Raw genomic sequence first — 22,355 nt, forward strand, 5'->3', positions numbered from 1 at the left:
CCCCACCACTGCAGGATTTCTCTTGCTTTTCCTGTCAGAGGGGACTTACTCATAAGTGCCCCTGAGTTATAGGAAGTGAAGATGCCAGTCCCTTGATCTCCATCCCCAAGAACTTCTTATAACATGAGAATTGCATCTTGTTGAATGCTATTTATATTTAAAGATGGAGGTGTTTCTTACACTAACTTCTTTATCATGTATATAATCCATTGTTCAAACCATGGAGGGGAAAATGGCTGTGTTGGGTTTACCATCTGGTTTCCAATGTAGCAATTGGCTATGCACAACTGAAAGAGTAAACTTTATTTTAGGTCAATTTTGTGCTTTAAACTCTACCTTTAAATATAACATGGGCCAATATGACAAAGCACAAGTGGAGGAGAGGAATATGACAAAGGTTGTATCTGGTGTTAGGAGAACAATATTGCTAAAACTCAGGTATTGCCTTCAAGGAACTCAAGCTTAAAAGGAAAAAATAATAATAATGTACTTTTAAAGGTTATTTCAAAATAATTCAGTAAGTGGATTCATAAAATAAAAGGAACAAAAGAAGCTCAGAAGCGAGAGAAAGGAAAAGTCATAGAGGAAATTATTCTCTTTTAGCAAGGGTTAGCCAGTGAACAGAAATTTGCCAAGACAGAATTGTTTACTAAGAATTGTTTACTAGAAAGAGAAAGTAGAGAGAGGCACCTGGGTGACTCAGTTGGTTATGTGTCCGAATTTGCCTCAGGTCATGATCTCAGGATTCATGAGTTCAAGCCTGAGTAGGGCTCTGTGCTGACAACTCAGAGCCTGGAGCTTGTTTCAGATTCTGTGTGTCTCTCTCTCTCTTCTCCTCCTCCACTTGTGTTCTGTGTCTCTCAAAAGTAAATAGATGAAGGGAAGGAAGGAAGGAAGGAAGGAAGGAAGGAAGGAAGGAAGGAAGGAAGGAAGAAACAAAGAAACAAAGAAAGAGTGGAAAAAGCCAAGTAAAAGGAAAGTGGAAAATAATAGAGAAGCATGACATACCACAATATTTAGAAATTGGTAGTGATCGTGGTATGAGGGTAAAAGTACCAAGGGGAATGGCAAGATATTAAGTTGGAAAATTAAACAGAAGCCAAATCATGCGTGCTACATTGGGAGCTTAGATTATATCCAATAGGCAACGGGTAGCTACTCACTGGCTACAGTCAGGGAAATGGCACCTTCAGTTTTGCAGCTTTAGTTCTCACTGAGCAAACCATAGAAAATATTTTTGAAAAGAATAAGTCTGAATGCAGGGATATCAGTAAATAGTCTATTAGATTCTTGGTGAGAGGTGATAGCGGTTTGAAGTAAGGCAAAGGCATTGATTGGAAAGGAGAGTCTTTTTACACAAAGGGATGGCCCAAATGAAGATATTTCATAAGCAATAATTAATTATGGGAGAGAGGAAAGGAGTCAGTTATAGAAATAAATGTGGATGGCTGGGAGGTGGAGGTATTGCTACATAAAAATAAAACTATCAATGTGGCTGGTATTGCTCAGAGAGAACATGTACGTTAGAGGAATAAAGGCCCAAGAATAAAAACTCTGACAATTGAAGGCATGGAGAGGTAACAGTATCCAGGTGATAATGTCAGAAAGACTGTAAAGTCAGGAGGGAAAGTTTTTCCTACAATAAAAGTAAAAGGAGTGTCAAGCAGAAAAAAGGTGTTACTGGTACCAAACGTACAGAGCAATTAAAAAGAGAAAGAACAAATATTTCCATTACAGTTGGCAACATGGAAGCCACCAGTGGCTTTAATGAAAACAATATCTGTGCTGAAACAATCTGATGTTCAGTAAGACAAAAGTTATGAAACCAAGAAAATCATGAAAGTTCAGATCAGAACAGAGATCAAAACAAAGTTGCCCTGTGGCTTCTTTAGCTTGGCATTCTCTTGGATAACCTTTTTGAGTGTGTGTGGTTATTTTATAGAAAGAAAGATTGACACTGCTGGCCCCTGGCATATTATTTAAATAGCCACAGTATGTCTCCTACTTCTCTTCACCTTTCAGGGTTCACTTCCAGTATCCCATTGCTCCCATTCTGATTTCTGGATATTCAAGTATCGAACTACAGTAACATCTAGAATCAATGCTCTGTGTATTTTCTTCTCATCTACAAACACTTAAGTGTGTTCTGTGTTTCACTCCTTCACTCCAGACAACCTGACAAAAAACCATACTGTCAATGGATTCACAGATGATAAAAACCTGCTATTATGTTCCAGAACATGATTATCAATAACTATAATGTTAGGTAATTATGGTAGAGTGATTGGATGCTATTCAGTTATGGGCACCTTTTAAATCATACCACATAGTCAGCTATCTATTCTTCTTAATTACATGTAGGCATGTATTCCCATTCAATCCTAGTAAACGCCTATTTGTGTCTTCATTCATGCAAAAAAATGATAAATCCTTACATATTTAGTGTATCGTTTTAATTTTTTATGTTTATTTATTTTTGAGAGAGAAAGTGTGAGAGCAGGGGAGGGGCAGAGACAGAGAGGGAGACACAGAATCCAAAGCAGGCTCCAGGCTCTGAGCTATCAGCACAGAACCCTACAAAGGGCTAGAACTCACAGACCACGAGATCATGACCTGAGCCAGTTGATGCTTAACCGACTGAGCCACCCAGGTACCCCTCTCTGTATCGTTTTAGAAAAGACAGTTCAAACAAAAATAGTGCTCTTTGGGGAAATGAATTAATAGTATCCAAACTTTAAGGCTTAATTTCAATATGATATGATTTTATTTTTCCAAATTACTCAAATTACCTATTATCCCAACACTATTTCTTAAAAATATCCTTTATTTTCTTCTTTAGTTTAAAATGCTACTTTTATCATACATTTAATTTGGGTATTTAGAGAGACTTCCATCAATTTTTTTCTCCTCCCAATAATTTTTTTTCAATACTAATGCACATTTATTCTTCACAAAAAAATTATTCTTCTACACATTTTGTCAAATGTAAAAAGTTCTTATTGTCTTGAGTGAAGGATTATTAGGGAGAGCAGAGGCCAGAAAGGGTAAGACTAGATTATATCCTGTGGTGCTACACAGGAGTTTGAAGTACTAATACAAACTATATATTATATATATAATACATAAATAATTCTAACTATGTGCATTGCGAAGGCTGAGAAGCAATGAACACCAATAGCAATTAGTACACCTAACACTCTAATTTTGGTTTCTATATACCATTCAGTACTAAAAGACCCCAGATTCCTTATAAAATGGGCTGAATCTAGAACTGAGGAGGGAATGTCTAAGATCATCCTATACTCTTGTACTAGAAATTAAGGAAGGATTCAAAAAATGATGGGGATGTACCAAAAACCCTAGCCTTAAAAGGCTCCATTGGTCAAATGTGGGACAATTAGAGCACCAAATTAAATAGTGATAGTGATATATTGTTACCTATTGAATAAAATAATAATTCCTGAATCATACTGGCATAAATAATTAACTAAATAAATTGGGAAGAAAGCTCTTCTTTAAAGTAAAATAACATCTACTAAGTACCAAAGGAATTATGGAGCTATAAAATCATCGAATATTAAAACAGTGGGTGAAATTATAATGAAAAAGAAAGAGGATATTGATAGGGATTGCATAAAATCTAAATGACTTTAGATAGTATGGGCATTTTAAAAATACTAAGTCTTCCAGTTTTTAAACATAGAATATTTTTTTATTTATTTATATCATATTCAATTTCTTTTATCAGTGGTTTGTAGTTTTAGGAATCCCTGTGAAACTTTTTAAAGAAAGAGAAAAAACAATCCTAAAATTCATGCTGTGACACAAAAGACCTCAAATAGCCAAAGCACTCTTGAGAAAGAAGAATAAAGCTGGAGATATCATACTTCTTGATTACAAAATATCGTTAAAGTTACAGTAGTTAAAACAGTATGGTGCTGGCATAAAGACAAACATGTAGATCAATGGAACAAAAAAATAGTCCAAAAATAAGCCCACACATATTCAGTCAATTGCTCTTTGGCAGGGGTGCCAAGAATACACAATGGGAAAAGGATAGTCTTGAATCCCAGGATCCGGTGTTCAAGCCCCATGTCGGGCTCCACACTGAGCATGGAGCCTACTTATATTCTCTTTCTCTCTGCTCTGCCTCTCTCCCCCACTCATGAGCTCTCTCTCTTTAAAAAAAAATCTTTTTGAAAAATTAAAAAAAGAACAAAAAGAAGTTAAAAAGTTAAGAAGAAAGAAATTCTACCATATGAAATGGCATAGATGAACCTAAAGGACATTATGCTAAATGAAATAAGTCAGTCACAGGATAAATACTGCATGATTACATGTGATATCTAAAATAGTAAAGTTCATAGAATCAGAGAATATAATGATGGTTGCCAGGGACTGGAGGGACAGAGTAATGGGGAGCTCTTTTCAGTGAGTTAACAAAAAATTAAAAACAGAGCTACCCTACAATGCAGCAATTGCACTATTAGGGATTTATCCAATGGATACGAAAATGCTGATGTGAAGGGGCACATGTACCCTAATGTTTATAGCAGCATTATCAACAATAGCCAAATTAAGGAAAAAGCTCAAATGTCCATCAAATGACAAATAAAGATGATATGGTGTATATCATATATACACACATATACACACACATATGTATACACACATATACACACACATATATATAATGTAGTATTACTGATCAAAAAGAATAAAATTTTGCCATTTACAACAACATGTATAGAACTAGAATGTTTATGCTAAGTGAAATAAGTCAGAGAAAACTGGATATTATGATTTCTTTTTTTTTTTTTATGATTTCATTCATATGTGGAATTTAAGAAATAAAAAGATGAACATAGGAGAGGGAAGGAAAAATAAGATAAAAAAAGAGAGAGAGGCAAACTGTAAGAGCCTTTTAAAGGCAGAGAACAGAGGGTTGCTGGAGGGGTCTTGGGTGGGGGGATGGACTAAATGTATGATGGTCATTAAGGAGGGCACTTGTTGGGATGAGTTTTGGGTGTTATATAAAAGTGATGAATTACTAAATTCTACTCCCGGAACCATTATTACACTACCTGTTAACTAACTTGGATTTAAATAAAATCAAAATTAAACTTAAAAAAAGATAAAAGCTAAAATCTCTACTGTTGCTTCATCCATATTAGGACAAACCAAAAGCATGTTTCTCCTGATACAACACCACTTATGTCATATTCTTATATGAATCTACCCATGAGGAAATATCAAATATAACCAAACTGAAAGAAGGTTTACAAAATAATTGCCCTGTTCTCTAAAACGATCAAGGTTAAAAAACACAGGAAAGGTGGAAGAACTGTTTCAGATTAAAAGACTAAGGAGAGGGTGACTGGGTGGCTCAGTCAGTTAAACCCCTAACTCTTATTTTGGTTCAGGTTGTGATCTCATGGTTGTGAGATCAAGCAAGCCCCACATCAGGCTCTGCATGCTCTGTGTTAGATATGGAGCCTACTTAAGATTTGTTCTCTCCCTCTCCTGTCTCTGTGCTCTCCCTCTCTCAAAAAAAACAAAAAACAGACAAAGGAGGCACGACAACTACATACAATATGTCATTTTTTATTTGATCCTGGACTAGGAATAAGATAGCTATAAAAAATATTATTAGAACAAGGACAAACTTTGAATATGAACTGAGGATTAGATAGTATTTTATCACTGTTAAATTTCTCAATTTTAATAATAGTACTGTAGATGTGCAAATGATTGATTAAAAACTGTATATTATAATATACACTTAATTATTGTCCTTACATAATAAAAATTAATATTTATATGCATATTTAATCAGGGACGCCTGGGTGGCTCAGTCGGTTAAGTGTCCGACTTCGGCTCAGGTCATGATCTCACAGTTAGTGGGTTCGAGCCCCACGTTGGGCTCTGTGCTGACAGCTAGCTTAGAGCATGGAGCCTGCTTCAGATTCTGTGTCTCCCTTTCTATCTGACCCTCCCCTGCTCACGCTGCCTGTCCCTCTCTCTCTCTCTCTGTCAGAAATAAATAAAACATTAAAAAAAATTTAATGAAATAAAAAATAAAAATTAATATTTATATGCATATTTAATTATACATATATACAGAGAGAGAGAAAAAGTGAGAGAGAAAATAATAAATGGAGCAAAATATAAACAATTGTTCCTTTAGTTCCTTGCACTATTACTACCACTTTAAAGTTATTTAAAATATTTTTTAAAGAGCTTTTTACTACTCTAACTTTTGAATTGCATTGAAATCTTAGACATTGAAAAGTCAATGCTTAATTGACAATTGACTTTTAATTGTAGTATACAATTCATCAGTACCTTCAAATTTTATATCTTACAATAAATTTTACAATAAAATTTGCTATATTAAAACTTCATGATATAATTTTTCAGGAGAAAGGTTAAAAACTTTAGGAGAAAAATATCTGTGTGTTGGTTATGTTCACAGTAACTAAAGACAAAATAGTCAGCAATAAACAGAATAAATAATCTCTAACCCTGAGTTTTAAACCCAGTCAAAATGTTTACTCTTTAGAGGTTTCTCTCAGTTATTCAAATAGAAAATATCTTCCAACTCTTAACTCACATATCATTGTTTATCTAGCTTTCCTGGGACAAATAAAACATATTTTGGATAATAATTATTTATATACACATTATCTCTGACAACGGAATAAATAAAACTCATTTGGGGCACCTGGATGGCTCAGTCAGTTAAGCCTCTAACTGTGGCTCAGTGATCATGTGATCTCATGATTTGTGAGCTTGAGCCCCTGGTCAGAATCTGTGCTAACAGCTCAGAACCTGGTGCTTGCTTCAGATTCTGTGTCTCCCTCTCTCTCTGCCCCTCCCCCATAATCTCTTGCTCTCTATTTCTCTCTCTATCAAAAATAAGTAAAAACATTAAAAAATATTTTTAAAAACTCATTAAAAGTAGAATACTCATTTGCTTTCAGTGGTTCCCAGATGCCTTCAAAATGGTTAAACTCTTCAATATTATATTATAAAAATCATATATAATATTTATTAAGTTTAATAAATCACTTATATTATGCATTCTAGTTATATTTGTCAAAATTCCCCCACTCATTCATCGATGATATGGACATACATTCCAGGCTTCAGCTATACTGTATTATTTTCAGTTCACTTAGATCATTATGTTCTTTCTCCAGAAGTTTAGTTTCTATGTTCCTCTACCTAGAATATACTTGCTCCAAATTCTTCCCCTAGTTATTCCTGCTTACTGTTCAATCCTCACTATAGACATGTCTTGCTTCTGGAAGCCTTTTCTGGAAACCAAGTCTCAGAAAGATGTCTCTTATCTAGCTGTTGAACATCCTTACTTCCAGTGCTAAGGCATCTACAGCATAATTGCAATAATTCTTTTACTTCTTTTGGTTTACCACTAACTGTAACTTTTTTGTGCTATTTTATGTTGAAATTACTTATCTTTGTGTTCCATATGACTACGTATTAAGTGTGTTGGCAATGATTAAATGTATATCTATATTGTACTTTTGCAAAATGTTACCTATGAATTTTGAGTTTGAGGAGAAACATATCTTCTTCTGTCCACTGAGAGCCTACAATCACTGATAATTCCGTTGAAATGAGCATACCTAGCGCCAGGATCTTGGTTTCTATCTAGCATTCCCCACTAAAAGAAATTTATCTAATTTATCATCTATCCATGCATGTATATGTAATTAAACAACTAATATTTTCTTAGAGAATGTCTTCAGTACTTATTTAACACCCCTAGTCTCCTTTTTTAATAAAACAAGGACAAAAGAATGGAAAAGATAACTAACCCTTTGGGATTTCATATGCTAAAACAGTCCTGAGATACACAAGTTAAAGTTGGCATACTTTGGAACTGGGTCAAAAAATTGTTTTTATTGGCTGTGGAAAATGGAATTTTAGACTATGTTGGGCCATACTATAATTGAGTTTGGAAATGCATAATGTGATGGTTAAGCATTCAGTGAGATTAAATGACTATGAATCCTGGAAAGTGATTGTATTTTCTTTTTCAGCACTTAAGGCTAATGCAGACAAACAACAATGGTGTTTCACTTCAGACCATTTACTGAAGATATAGAAGATCTAGATATATGCAAAGGACAATGAGGAAATATAAAAAACTTACTTCTGAATATAAATATTAAGATCTCAACAGGGTTCATAGAATGGGCTAAAGTCAGCTTTTTATTGGTATAAAAATAACAGTAAAAAAATCACTTAGAGTAAATAGTTTACGCCTTGAGCTATCTCCTCAAAACAAACATTCCATTTCCCATCTGACATAGAATCAAATGACAATGTTTTGCCTCTAAACAAGATTATTTTTTCTAGGTTCCGTGAATGTTGGTGATTCCCTTCAGGAGAGTTGAAACCTATAAATATTGTTTTAGGAAGATGATCTGGGAGTTTAAAAGAAACTATTTTATGACAATAAGAATCAAATTAGCTTCACTGTGAAAGTTATACAAAAGATGAAAATCTATAGCACAAGAATGTATTTTAACCATCTAGGCAATATTAGGAGCTTAAATATTGCATAGCTTTTAATACCATTACTTAGATTAGTTTCTGCCTAAAGCAATAACAATTTAAACATTTCCTGTTTCATTCCTGCCCAGTATTGTTGTTTTTTCCATTATTGCAACTAAAAAATACTTGGACTGTTTTAAAGATTAGTGTGTTGGCATAAAACTGCACATTCCTTTTAAGAGTATTTTCTTTAACCCTCAGTCATGACTTAGTATTTTAAAATTCAATATGGTCAAGGGCCTTTAGCATCAAAACAAAATTTCATGGAACCTTATTAGGCAATTAGTTACGATAGAAATGTTAGCGTGCTGGGATATGCCTATTCAATATTTATCACTGCTTAAAATGCTAATGTGCAAGATAAAAGTACAAATGTGACCGTACTTAAAATGATAATATGCAAGATAAAACTACAAGTATGTTTTTCAGTTCATTTCAACATAAATGTTAGTTATGGCATCATGTTTACATCGTCACATCTTTCATTATTATATAAATATTTAAATGTTAGCTAGAATAAATCTATTAAAAAGTAAAATAGCAATGGTTTCTCAGAAATATTTTATGGTATCTTAAATGCTTACAAAATTAAAGGCATTACCAACCCTGCTGGGAAGGGGAACTGAACCATCCAGCTTGGTTACACAGCATACCAGTGGAGTTCTGAAAACTCAGAAGATTCGGTTCACATAGAACAAAGATAAATTTATCTTAGACATTGATCACACAAGGGCATGCTGTTTAGCACACATAAAATCAGGTCAGAAGGTGGAGGGAAATGTTATTGCCACAAACATGTATTAAATTAAGTATAGTCTCCTGTTTGAGTCAGGTGACAAAATACTTCAACTGTGACTAATAATTCTCTGAAACGTCAGATTTAAAAACTGACAACACACGTCCATTTGATGCAACGTAAGGAGTAAGTATACAGATTGACTATTCCTTTTGCAAATGAAAAAGTAAGGAGAAAAAGGGAATTTTTGAATTTATTAATTTTATTGTTTGGTTATTAACTGATCTACATAACGCATGAAAATGTTTAGTTCAAATAATTAAAAACTATGTCCATGGGCCCTTCATTACACTTTCTTTGATACAAAGTAAAGAGCATGAAATCTCTGAAATGGACTAACCTGGTTAGAAACCCAGCTCCTCTTCTAACAAAGTGCAAGATCTTTGGAAAGTTGTTTAAAATATCTAAGCTTCGATTTCCTCATCTACAAAAAAGGGCTAATAGTTACGACCAATTCATGAGATCTTGGTTTTTTTTTAATGAGGTAATATATATAGAACATTCAGTCAAATGCCTGATACATGGGAAGCCTGCATAAAATGTTTTGTTTTTTATTTGAATCTGTAATTAAGCTTTAGAATTACAATACAATTGGTTAGGTTCAGAAGGACAGCCTTTGAAAAAAATGCTTACCTTGAGGATTTTCACTATACCACAGTTCCCAAACATTGAGCGAAATGAATCAAAATTTGTACATGTGTGCCTGCGCGCATGTGCATGCACCGCCTATCTTAAGATGATATAAAGCTCTTAAATATACTGGTCTTTTGGGCATTCGCTTTTTCCCACACACAAGTAATAAATATTAATAAATTTTATGTAACTTTTCTCCTCTTAATCTCCTTGCTGTCAGTTTATTTCAGAGACCCAGCTCTGCAACCTAGCAGGTTAGAAGGTGTCTTTCTGTCCCTACAGTACATATACACATATAGGCTTTGTTCATATTTTACATCTCACATTTTATTACAAGGTACCTCTTCTTATATATTTTAGTATTCCTCATTACCAAATATTCCTAAGTAACATTTCACTTAGGTTTGATTTCCTAATATCTCATACCATCTATGGATAGTAATTTCCAAGTAGGTCAAAGAGAGACATAGCCATCTAAGGAGACTATATGAGAATCAGTTGGGACCTTTTAAAGACTGCAGACATACATCTTCCCCTTTCTCCCCTCCCATTCCCTTCACTTCTTCCCATTCCCATCAAATTCCAACAATTTTCAAAAAAACCTCCCTGGCTTCAGTTCAGTTCACAAAAAGCCCTCTTTGCTGATGGAAGGTGTATACTACAATTGGAGAGGAAGAGAAGATACATACTGAAGAAGATCACCAAATAAAGGTCCTCATATTTCCCAAAGGGTAATAACTTGGGAAGACTTGAAAACTAAAGGATCAATTCTTTGTGGCACCCAAACCTACCCTGTAAGTTCAGTTCAAAAGCCATCTGTTCAATGATGTTATTCCTGGTATCCCATACTCTCTAAAAAACCACAGACCTTACCTATACTTTTTATAGCATGACTCACTTTCTACTATATATTGTTTGTTGTTGTTGTTGCTTTAAGTTTATTTTATTTATTTTGAGAGAGGGAGAGAGATTGAGACGGAGTCGAGAGATAGTTCGAGAGAGAGAGAGAGAGAGCTCACATAGCAGAGGCAGAGAGGAGAAAGAGAACCCCAAGCAAGGTCCACACTGAAAGCGGAGCCCGATGAGGGGTTGGAACCCACAAACTGTGAGATCATGACCTGAGCCAAAATCAAGAGTCAGATGCTTAACCGGCTGCCCCACTCAGGCACCCCAAACATATTCTAATTGTTACAGTCATGATATCTTTCCTACAAGGCTTTAATGGATTGTAGATAGTAAGTGGTTGCTGAATGGATGGATGGATGAATAAATGAATGATTATCAACTATCAACTTTTGAACTATGTCTACTGCTTAGACAACCTTGTGCTTCAGATCTTTGTCAATATTCTGTTGTAAATGTTTGTTGATGTGCATTGGCTTTGGACAGTTTTTGACCTTATGGTGATAGAACCCAAGCTTCTCTTGAAGCTCTGACTTTGTCTTCTTGACTATAAAGCTCTTGTTCCATGGACTTGAGTATCACTGCTGTTTTCCAAGATCCCAGGCATACCAAATGAACTGAAGTCGCATCTTAGCATTTTAGCACTACAGTGTGAGCTCAGTGAATCTTTTCATTATGCAAATATTTGGCTTTCCTAACATTTCATGCTCCTAGCTCTCATGCTTGGCACATTGGGTGTGCCCAGTAACTTTTTATTTTCTTCCTTCCTTTCTTATTTTAAACCATTTGAACCATGCCAGAAAATATGTTTCAAATAAAAATTTTAAAGCTTACATAATTTCCTTAATTCTATCATTTAGCTCATTTTTATTTTTCATATTATAAGCAGTAAAAGACAGAATTTCATATTATAAGCAGTTAAAGACAGAATTCAAATTATTCTTTTCAACCTAGGAGTTTCCCTTCTTGAAGTGTGACTTCCAGGTATCCTAAAACTCCATAATTGTTAAGCACATGTGAGTTTTTAAAATCCAGCAACAATTATGGACCACTCTGCTGTGAAAATTGTAAGGAATCTCAGATATTTAGAACTTAGAGGAAAAAACTTCAAAGGCATTCCAAAACAGCTCTCTGTTCTTTTCACATAATATCCAAAAAAGCTATCACCCACTGCTAATGACTGTGCATGCCAGCCAATTTTCATCTACCAGTAAATGTATTCACTTACAGTCCCTTTCAGCAGAGTCCTAGTTAGTCTAATTTAGTGTGGTTTAATGGCTTAAGTTGAAATGACTTTTTTACTTAGAGGCTATGTGCACTACAGAATTGTCATCATCTACTCTGATTCCATTCCATGGCAGGTACAAACATGAATTATGGTGGTAGTGTGGAAAGTTACTTTAGAGATCACCTAGGTCAGCCCTACATTTTCCTCTGGGCAAACAGAGGTCACAAATTACAATAAAGCAGTGTCCTTTTCCTCTATTCCATGAATCTGAAGTTAACATAGTCTTAAATATACTTTAAAATTTTAAATAAATAACCATCAGAAGTTGATAGACTGCACTACCTACAGGAACATACAACACACACACAACACACACACACACACACACACCCTAGAAATTCTTCAAGATTTTGAGATACTAGGATTGTCAGATCTTATAATAAGCTGTGAATAAAAGGTATCGCTCAGTGACCATATACTCAGATGTGGAAGTGTCCCTGCCAAATATGTACAATGAGCCAGGAAAAATAATTTTCTTATCTCTATGCCTCAGTTTCCATTTGTATAAAATAGACTTGAGAATAAGAACTTCTTTATAGGATAGCCGTAATAAATGGAGTCATAGTAGATATTGACAACTCTACAGTATATGTAGCATTTACATTTTCAAGAAATGTTTACACTTTAGCCATTATCACACTAAAATAATCCAATATAAATAATCCATGTAACACATTTATAATACTAACTCCCAAATGAAACATGTTAACTAAAGTTATTTTTACCTCATAGGGTTTATCAAGATTAAATAAGAGAAAATAAATACACAAATTTTTGAGCACAGTACCTAGCACATAGTAAGAGCTTGATAAAGACTGTCTTTTTCACTATCGTCCTTGTTACTATCATTGGCATTACCTTTAATTACTCCTATTGCCAACTGCTTTCTCTTTTTCTTTCATGCATCAAAAGAAATAAAAGCATCTTCAAGCAAACATCCTATCTTCAAAAGACTATGGCACTCACAAAAACTTAGTAACCAGAGAAAATGATGAAATGGACAAAGGACAAAAATAGAATAAATGAGGACATAAAGTGCCAAATCAAGTCAGAAAATTTCCAGTTGGAGAAAGAACTAACTAGTTTGTGGAAATCTAGTGGATTTCAGGACTGGCCAGTTTATGATCCACGTCAGTTCATGTGCCTCTGTTAACCTAGGGGCCAAAGACAGAGCATTTACCTACACAAGTGAATTTATTGGTTCATGGCAGGAAACAATATACTGATGACATCAAGTTAGCTCTCAAAAAATTATTTTAATAAAATAAACAACGTAACTAGGGAAATGAAAATCCCCTGTAGTTTAACTAAATCAAGAACTGGTTAGATCAATTCAGGCTCATTCCCTTTAATGCTATTGTTTTGTTTTTCAAATTTCCAAGGAGCCGTGCTCTGGAAATTAAAATTTATTCATCAGAGAGATGTTACATTAATATTAGAGTATGTGAACTGATAGTTATTCATTATGGATAGAAAAAACAAAACACAAAAAAATAAAAATTGCTTGCATTTGTAAAAAGTTATGTATCTTAACTATAAAAGAGGGAAACAAATCTGCAGCTGGCACTGTTTCATGTACCAGTTTCTGAAAACAATAGAGAATATAAAGAGTGTATGAATTACCATATGTGAGTGCTTTTGTTTTGACAAATTTAATTTGTCAGAGATAACTTATGCCTATAACAGATAATTTATGCCTATATTCTGTAATTCCCATTGAAGTTAATAAAACATGGGTCCCTAATCACCTTTAAGTCACCTATGTTATAAAAATGTGTACTTGAAAGATGTTTTCTCTTTATAAAAATATTTTAAGTATATAGAAGTATATTAGCATATATATATATATATATATATATATATATATATATGTATGCAGAGGCATAAATATACACCCGCCCCAAATATATTTTGGTTATTAACTGGCACCATCAGAGAATAATGTCTCTTACTCAATTGTTTAAATAACTGAGGCTTGATTCTTCAAACCTTTTAAAAATGTTTAACCATTTTTTATAAAAATCATTCTGAAATGTATTGTGTACTCCTGACCTTACAAAAAGAATTGCCAATCAGCAGGGATTTTGCTCTTCTTTTGAGCAATGAGCAGAGACTGAGGTCATGTGTCAGCATGAACTCAGTGTACAGTCTATCCTCTGGTTGCTTAAACTCGTGATGGTACAAAGAACATGAAAAGAGTCAAGGATAATCTAAGAATACTCAGAGTTGTGCAGTGCTGCAGTCTCCCCTGCCTTTCTTTTTTTACTATACCACATGCAGAATATTTACCCTCTCCTGACCTCTCATTGCTTTATCTTCTTTACTACTTCTCTGTACTGCTTTCCTGCAAGTACTTCTCCTTTCTCTCATTCAACATTCAGTGCCACCTGTGAGCCAGAACCTCTGCGGGGCACTAATTACATAACAGTAAATAAGACAGACACATTCAGATTACAAAGATTAAATTCCTGCCTCTTTTGCATATGCTCTTGGGGCTTTTTTTTTTTTTAATGATTCTTCAGTATGACTTCTAGCAACTGTGATTCTAAAAATATAATCACTTCTATTTGAGAATATATTTATGATTTGTGTTTGGAAAAGTAAAATTTGGTCTCCATTAAGTTCAAGTCAAAATTTTCATACATTTCTAAAGGAAACACTTAACTACAAAGTACCATTATTGTCAAATAAACACAACCTAGGAATACATGACTTTGAGACACTTATTTTTTAAAAAACAGTATTTATAGCAAATAGCTAGCATGAAAACTTTAGGAGGATGCTGTCAATCATCTTGAGATAATGTAGAATAATATACAATGGGGAGAAAACAGACAAGCTCATAAATACAGTCTGAAAAGTCCTCCTTGAATCAAAGACTTTGGACCTAATCCCCACTAAGAGACAAGCTTCTCAAGAAAGGCTTTCAACAGTTAAAAGTAGGAATATTTTTATTCGCTTGTATAGTCAACCAAATTTTATTCTGTGCCTACCCTGAATATTATACAATAGGTGTAAGATAAGAATAGTTAAGAGTAAAGAAGCAGTATAAAAGAACAGTGATGGGGTGGTATTTTATAGCTGGTACTAATCTCATATTCACAATGGCACTCTGAGGCAAATAAAGAGAGTTCATTTGAGTGTTATATTAAAATGAGAAAACTAAGGCTCAGAGAGAATAACAGTAAGTAGCAGATCCAGGACTAAGTCTTAGAATTCCCAACTCAGTTTTGTATTCATTTTATTATCCCATCCAACTCCGATTTGAAGAAATTATGTCTGTTTGAAGAGCTTTTCTTAACAAAACGAGGGGGAAGCCAGAACTGAAGTATAGGCAACTGCTCTTTTAAAACACTAGAAAGCAAAAAAAAAAAAAAAAAAAAATCATAAATGTATACTAATTAAAATGATGCTAAGTGCTTTCACTGCACAAATAACTGTGCCAGCCCATTTTTATATTTATTAATGTTAATGGTCCAAATTCTGTGCTACCACATTCTAAAGATCACTCTGTAAGCCTAATATCTTCCCTCTTTTTCCATTTTTCTACAACCCAGTTAAAAAAAAAAACCACTTTACATAAACATAAATGTATTTATAATGTGTTTCCTGAATTCATGAAATCTTTTGTTTTTAATACATTTGGTTTAGGTGGCTCTATAGTGCAATGGATAGTGCAATGGACTTCTAATACATTTGGTTTTTCACAATTTTCATCCATCCCTAAGATGAACCATACACATAACAATTATTTGCTATTAAGTTATTTTACCCAGCTTTATTGAAGTGTGGTTGACAAATACAATTGTTTCATAAGGCTTTTCAAAATATTAAATTTAGTTTTTATGTATACAACAACCTTCCTTTATATATACAATAACTTTCTTTCTAAATGAATTTTATTCATTTATTTAATATTTAATTAATTTATATAATCACTATATAAAGTACAACTGGCTTAAACAAGTTTGGTAAGAATCATAACAGATTCTTGGCAAGCGTACTGTTCACTGGAGGAAACAGAGGACGCTAAATGTACTGGAGTTTAGCCTATTAGCTACAAGGGCTCCATGGGCCACAGGCACCCTGTGTTACAATTAACAAAACTGAGCTCAAATGACTTAAGGAAAAATAAGAAATGTGTAGACCCATAAAATGAAGATTCAGAGCTAGTGCTTCCTTCAGTTCTGATTGGATCCAGTTCGAAACAATGTCATCAAGATTTGGTTCCTCTGTGTGTCTCAGCTATACTTTCCCCTGTGAGTGAGCTTCATCCTCATGGTGGATCTCTTTTTGCTAGCAAAAAGGCTGCATGACTCTAACCATGTGTCTTCACATTCCCACACTTAGTAGAAGAAAGACTCCAGCTAGTTTTTCTCAGAAACTCCAAAAATAGTGTATTTTATCTTATAGTTCTGACTAGGTCACATTGATAGCTATGAACTAGTCCCATGACTGGGAAGGTTAATAAACTATGTTTATCATATTAAGCCAAATAGGGGCTCCTCTCACCCCACTGTCTGTCCAGTATTGAGATTAAGATCAATCCATCAACCCATGATAATGAAGAAAGGCTACCTTTCAAAAGGAATTTGGGTATGTTATTAAAAGAAAGAGGCTAGATTCTGATTAGCAACCTCAAATCCAAAACTTTAGGGTTTAGCATTCTATTAGGCTTAGGCTTGATAATGGAGAATGGCAGTTGACAGAACTGCTCTCAGCTGGACTTAACCTAACCAATCTGTGCATGAGGAAGAGAAAGGGGGAGCAGGACATGGCTCCTGCCTTTTAGCATGTAGTACTTCTACACAATTTTCCTAGACACTGCCTAGTCAGATTACCAATATGTTCACCTTTGCAAGGAGAAGAGGGAAAAGAGATGGGCAGGGAGTTGTGGGACAATACTGGCGTGGAGAACAGGACAAACCCTTCCTTCCCCAACACATAATTCTTGGTTTATATTTCTCTGCTTTTTTTTTTCTAATTAAAATTTAAATTCCAAAGCTTTGAAGTATTTTTTGTTGAAATTTTAAAGTAGAAATAACAATAGATTATGGAGTTTTTAAATGATTTTTGGAGCAATCTAAAATTCAATTTTATTTTTTTTTAATTTTTTCCAGAGTGTGGCCTTTTATTGGAGCTTACAGTTTCACTGAACTTTTGGCCCTGAAAGAAAAAAAAACAGACACACAAAAACCAGCCTTGGCAGTGAGAGGTGGCAACTGTCCCCTGGAGATTGAAGCCAACCACAGAATGGCAGGCAAGTGAGGGGTCCAAGCTGAAGACGGGTAGCTTGCCCAAGGCTGCCCAAAGAGCAGACTGTCCAAGCTCCCCAAGCAGGGACAGCACCCTGGCGGCTCAACATCAATACATGTGGATTTGTGGGCATGGGGGTGGTGGAATCTGAGCCACTTGGTCCCACAAACTTCTCTCTTGCTTGGTCAGCTTCCACTTTTGAGAAACTGGGTTCATCTCACGCAGACGGTATGGGTGAAGGGACTCAGGTGCTAATGGCATGAGGCTGATGAACACTTACCCCTGGCATCAGGGCATAAAAGGGACAGCTAGAGGTAAAGCCCAGCTGACTGTACACTAACTCTACAGCCATGACTGGCATCTCCTGCTCCTGGCACATGGCTGGGCACTTAAATGCTCAGGGATCTAAAAATAATCAGCTTCCAGTCCTCTCTTAGGCCACTGTGGCCTCAGCCCAGGCCTGCACTATTTTATGACTGTGACAAAAGACTCCCAGCCCTTTTCGGGGACAGTGCTGCATCAGGTAAGAGAGAATCTTTTTCCTAGGAGGAAGAGGAAAAGAGAAGAAGCCCACATGTCTCTCCCACTCTAAGGAGCCAGAAAAGGTTCTTGGTACACTCCACTCTCTACAGATGGGCTGGGTCATAGCATCCAAAAAGCTGTCATGGTGAGGAAGTCTTCAAAGCTGCGCCAAATGTTGCTCTGCACAGCTGTGTCCTTCTTCCAGAAAGCCTTGGTCAGCACCTACAGATGGGTGCACACTTGGGTGAAGTGGTCTAGCTGCATGGCAGTTGTCAGAGAGTGTGTAATAGCAGGAGACCAGAGGCTGGGTGAACTAAGGGTTCAGTTTGTAGCCCATTTGGGACAGAGCTTGCTGCAACTCTGTTAACTAATGGAGCCTAAGTGGTCCCAGTCATACTGCTAGGAGAAGTTCTTCCACTGCTGGATGAACTTCCACAGGGCTGAGAAACCACAGACATTGATGCAGCCTGACTTCATCTTGTCAAACATGTTTATCATCATGAGGCATATCTTGTCATTGAAAAAGGACCAACTGGAGTTGATCAGAGGCTGATTCAGTTCCTTGATGGAGATATAGCCACTGTGATGGGAGTCCGCTGACTGGAACTAGGAGTAAGCCTCAGAATCCATATTGGGAGGAACACCACCTGGAGGAGGTCTCTGTCCCATAAGGCCCAGGATGCTGGGCACCATAGGAATTTGGAGGTGGCTGACCATAGGGGCCTCCTGGGGTCCCACAACTATATAATCTTCCTGGAGTTTCAGAAGGGAGTACCTCAGGGTTGGGGTAGCTCTAGGATCCTCCACCAGCTGGTGGTCCATAAGGCCCTCTGGGAACAGGACCTCCCCATAACTGCCACCAGGGGATACCCCATTGGCATATCGCCCTCCACTATTGGTGAGGGGCATCAAGGGTAGTAAGTACCCAGAGAGGCTCTGGGTGCTTGTCCTCCAGCTCCTGGGCAGCCCTGGGTGGGTAGTAGGCAATAGCAACTCTAAAATTCAATTTTAAGTTCAAGTAAATTTTAGAAGAAGGCACAGAGATATCTCATTTATTCCCTGCACCTACACATATACAACTTTCTCCATTATTAACAACACCCACCAGACTGGGTCATTTTGTTACAATTAATGAACCATAGTTTACATTAGGGTTCACTCTTGGTGTTTTCCATTCTGTGAGTTTGGACAAATGTATAATGTGTATCCATCATTATGGTCTCAGTCAATATTTTCTCTATCCTGAAAATCCTGTTTTCTGCCTATTCATCCCTCCCTCTCTCTCAACCCCTAGCAACCACTGATCTTTTTACTATTTCCATAGTTTGCCTTTTCTAAAATGTCATACAGATGAAATCATACAGGATATACCCTTTCATGTTGGGAGCCATTCCGAGCCCACTAGTAGAGAAAACTCCTGGTGAGGTTAAAGCAAGTTTGCACGGTCTCTTGCCAATCAGATGATGACCGATATCCACCCCCACTCAATTATTTCTGCTTGAGCACTGACCCCTAAGGTACCTTGTTGATCAATATCGGGAGTGACTTGTCCCCTTATTCCGGCCCTGGTATGATGATTGCACCTTGTGAAGGAACTTATTGTGGGAACTTCTTCTTTTGATTATGGGAACAGACATCATGTCTCCAGAAGGTCCTGTTTCCCTCCACACTTTCCCTTGAGCTATGAACAGGCTAATGACCCTTACTCATAAAAGACATGTACAGTTCTGTTTCTACTGTTGCATTAGTCCAAGATGTTCATACAGCTCAACATGTAAATCAACTAACCAAAAATGTCTTTCATGCCCTAGCTATTCAAGAAATCATAAAAGTAGACACGAAGGTAAATGCACTCGTAGAGGCTATTCTACGTACTGGGAAATAAGCTAAACTCTTTAAAGGTATGGTTGGCTCTCTGGTTCCATAAAGCATATAACTGGAAAATCAAGTCTTGCCCAGAGACAAAGAGCCTAACTTAGAGAAAAGGAACAGATAAGGGCAGAAGATAAGTTAGTACATTCACCTTTGCTAACTGATGGTGTATAGCAGCCCCTTCCCTAAGGCCTACTTTCCACCAACACCTTCCCTTACCCTGGCAGCTGTGATGAGGATGGATAAGAGTATCTACAAACCTATGACTTAATCTTAGCGTTATTAAAATGTGAACACCTTGTTATTTTCTTAATTACTCAACCTCACTATAATTGGGGCAGTTCTGCAAGAAGACTTCTGTAAAACCTGTTTCTGTACATTTTCCAAAAACACCTTATCACAAAGAGCTATCCATTGTAAAAATTCCATTTCCTGATGCCATGTTAACATTTGACCTATAAATAAAGACACCAAAACCGACAGGACAGAGATGCCTGCCTGGTGATCAGAAAGGATCTCGGGGCTCTCTCACTCTTTCGCCGACACCATCCATCCTTCAGGGACCCCTGGACCTGTCGGAGCCGGCGCGGCCTCCAACACTTTCAGATGTATTTCTTTCATTTAGTAAAATGCCTATAAGATTTCTCCATGTCTCTTCATTACTTGATAGCTCATATCTTTTAAGGGATGAATAATTTTCCATTGTCTGAATATACCACAAGGATTATTCCACAATATAATATGTATGAGCTTCAAATCAGTTATTAAAAACACATTTCCTGTAACTAATTTTCTGCATCTTACTTATATTATGACTCAAAATCTAAGAATCTCAATATATCTAAAAATATTCATTAAAAAACAAATAATTATGAAAGTAACCTATATCTCATCCCCATGAATCCTATAACACACACACACACACAGTGCTATGCACAGTTTATCCCATGGTCATTAACCTTTAGATATAAGAAGCAAATCCACTGATTTAATTGTCTTTATAGGAAGGAAGCAAATATTTTGCTGCATTGTTTCAATGAGAACAGAAGCCACCTGCTGGCATTTTGACAGCATCAAATAACACTGGTTACCATAAGAAAAGAGTTGTAGAAAACATGGTTTTATTTTTTTCTGGCAAGGAGAAGCAGGAACAATTGGAGAATCTTCCCACTCACATACTGCTCTATATAAGGAAGAAAAAATACACTATACAAAGCAAAAATTTTGTTTTGTTACTATTAAAGAATATGTAAAAGATAATATCCTAGTCCCTACAGAGTTCAAATAATATGCAAAATATGAACAATCTATTAAAAATTCATAGTTAATTTTCAAAATCACAGACAAGCACAAGCTGAAGAAAAGCAGAAACATGAAATCATACTTGAGATTCACTGAGGACTGCCAAGGAGCACTTCAGACAGCCCATGGTAACTGAGCTATCTCCTGGCAAAGAAACCTCTGGCAAGGACACCAAGCCAGTGATGACAGGGAAAGAACGGCTTCTATGCCAGCTCAACCTCTCACTTTATCTCTTTAACACATGAGTAGGAGTTCAGAGCCATGGTGATGACTGGGCTGGCTCCACCAAAGCTCTCTTCTCCATTCTGATTTGTCCACCTGCACCACACAACACGAATAATGCAAAACTTCCAAGAGATTGTATGTTTTCTTTAGGCTGGTGGGATCACAGAAACTAGAAGAATTTCTCAATTCTTTAAACTGAGTGGTCATTCCAAAACTAAAGTTATAAAAATAATTTTATATTTGATTATATAAAGAAAGGCTCTCATGTTAGAAAGGCACTGTCAGAGGAAACCTTAACATTTTCTTTTTAAGGAGATTTAAAAGAAAAAAAATAGAAGAAGATTAAACCTCTATCTGGAGCAATTTATGAACAGTTCTACCTATGACTGAAGATTGTATTTATTAGAAAACTTCCAGGGGTCTTTGAACAGAGAAATTCTAAGAAATTCTGGAGAGAGTGTTGGGAGTAGGGAGAGAGTTGTGACATGTCATTTAGTTATTGTGAAGCCACTTGAGCTTGTAAATCCATTAAAAACTTCTGGATGCTTTGTGAGGGTGCTCAACTTCCCTTTTAATCAAATAGCAAAGATGCTTATAAAAGTGAGTATCTTATTTTCCACTGCTATGACTTCCTTCTAGTCATAGTCAGTTATTAAAGAAATAACAAATTTCCACTCAGTTCAAATGATGCACGATGTTCAGAACGACAAGGTAGGATATGAAGCAAAAGGAGCCAATTATTTTTAAAGCCAAATGTCAGAAAAGTTTAGTGATAAAGAAACACCATATTCAGAATCACTCTTCACATTCAGAGTATAACAAGTTTTTACTTGTAAAAATGATACTTAAAAGGAAAATTATGTAAAGACCAAAGTTTATTGTTAACTCCAAAAATATCAAGCTCTTCTTCACTTTTCTACTTTGTTATTGTCTTCTGAGTCTGTCATACACGTAGAGGAAGTGTCAAGAACTGAA

At 35.9% G+C, this 22,355-nt stretch overlaps 1 protein-coding gene and 1 pseudogene across 2 annotated transcripts in view; both read right to left on the reverse strand.

The window, feature by feature from the left end:
• Positions 1–22,355, reverse strand: part of PDE1A (phosphodiesterase 1A) — a 322,853-nt gene that overhangs the window by 247,490 nt on the left and 53,008 nt on the right. The window lies entirely within an intron of this gene.
• Positions 18,102–21,282, reverse strand: LOC120236700 (annotated as a pseudogene).

The sequence above is a fragment of the Hyaena hyaena genome, unplaced genomic scaffold (genome assembly GCF_003009895.1).
Source record: "Hyaena hyaena isolate Hyena2069 unplaced genomic scaffold, ASM300989v1 scaffold_159, whole genome shotgun sequence".
NCBI lineage: Eukaryota > Metazoa > Chordata > Mammalia > Carnivora > Hyaenidae > Hyaena > Hyaena hyaena.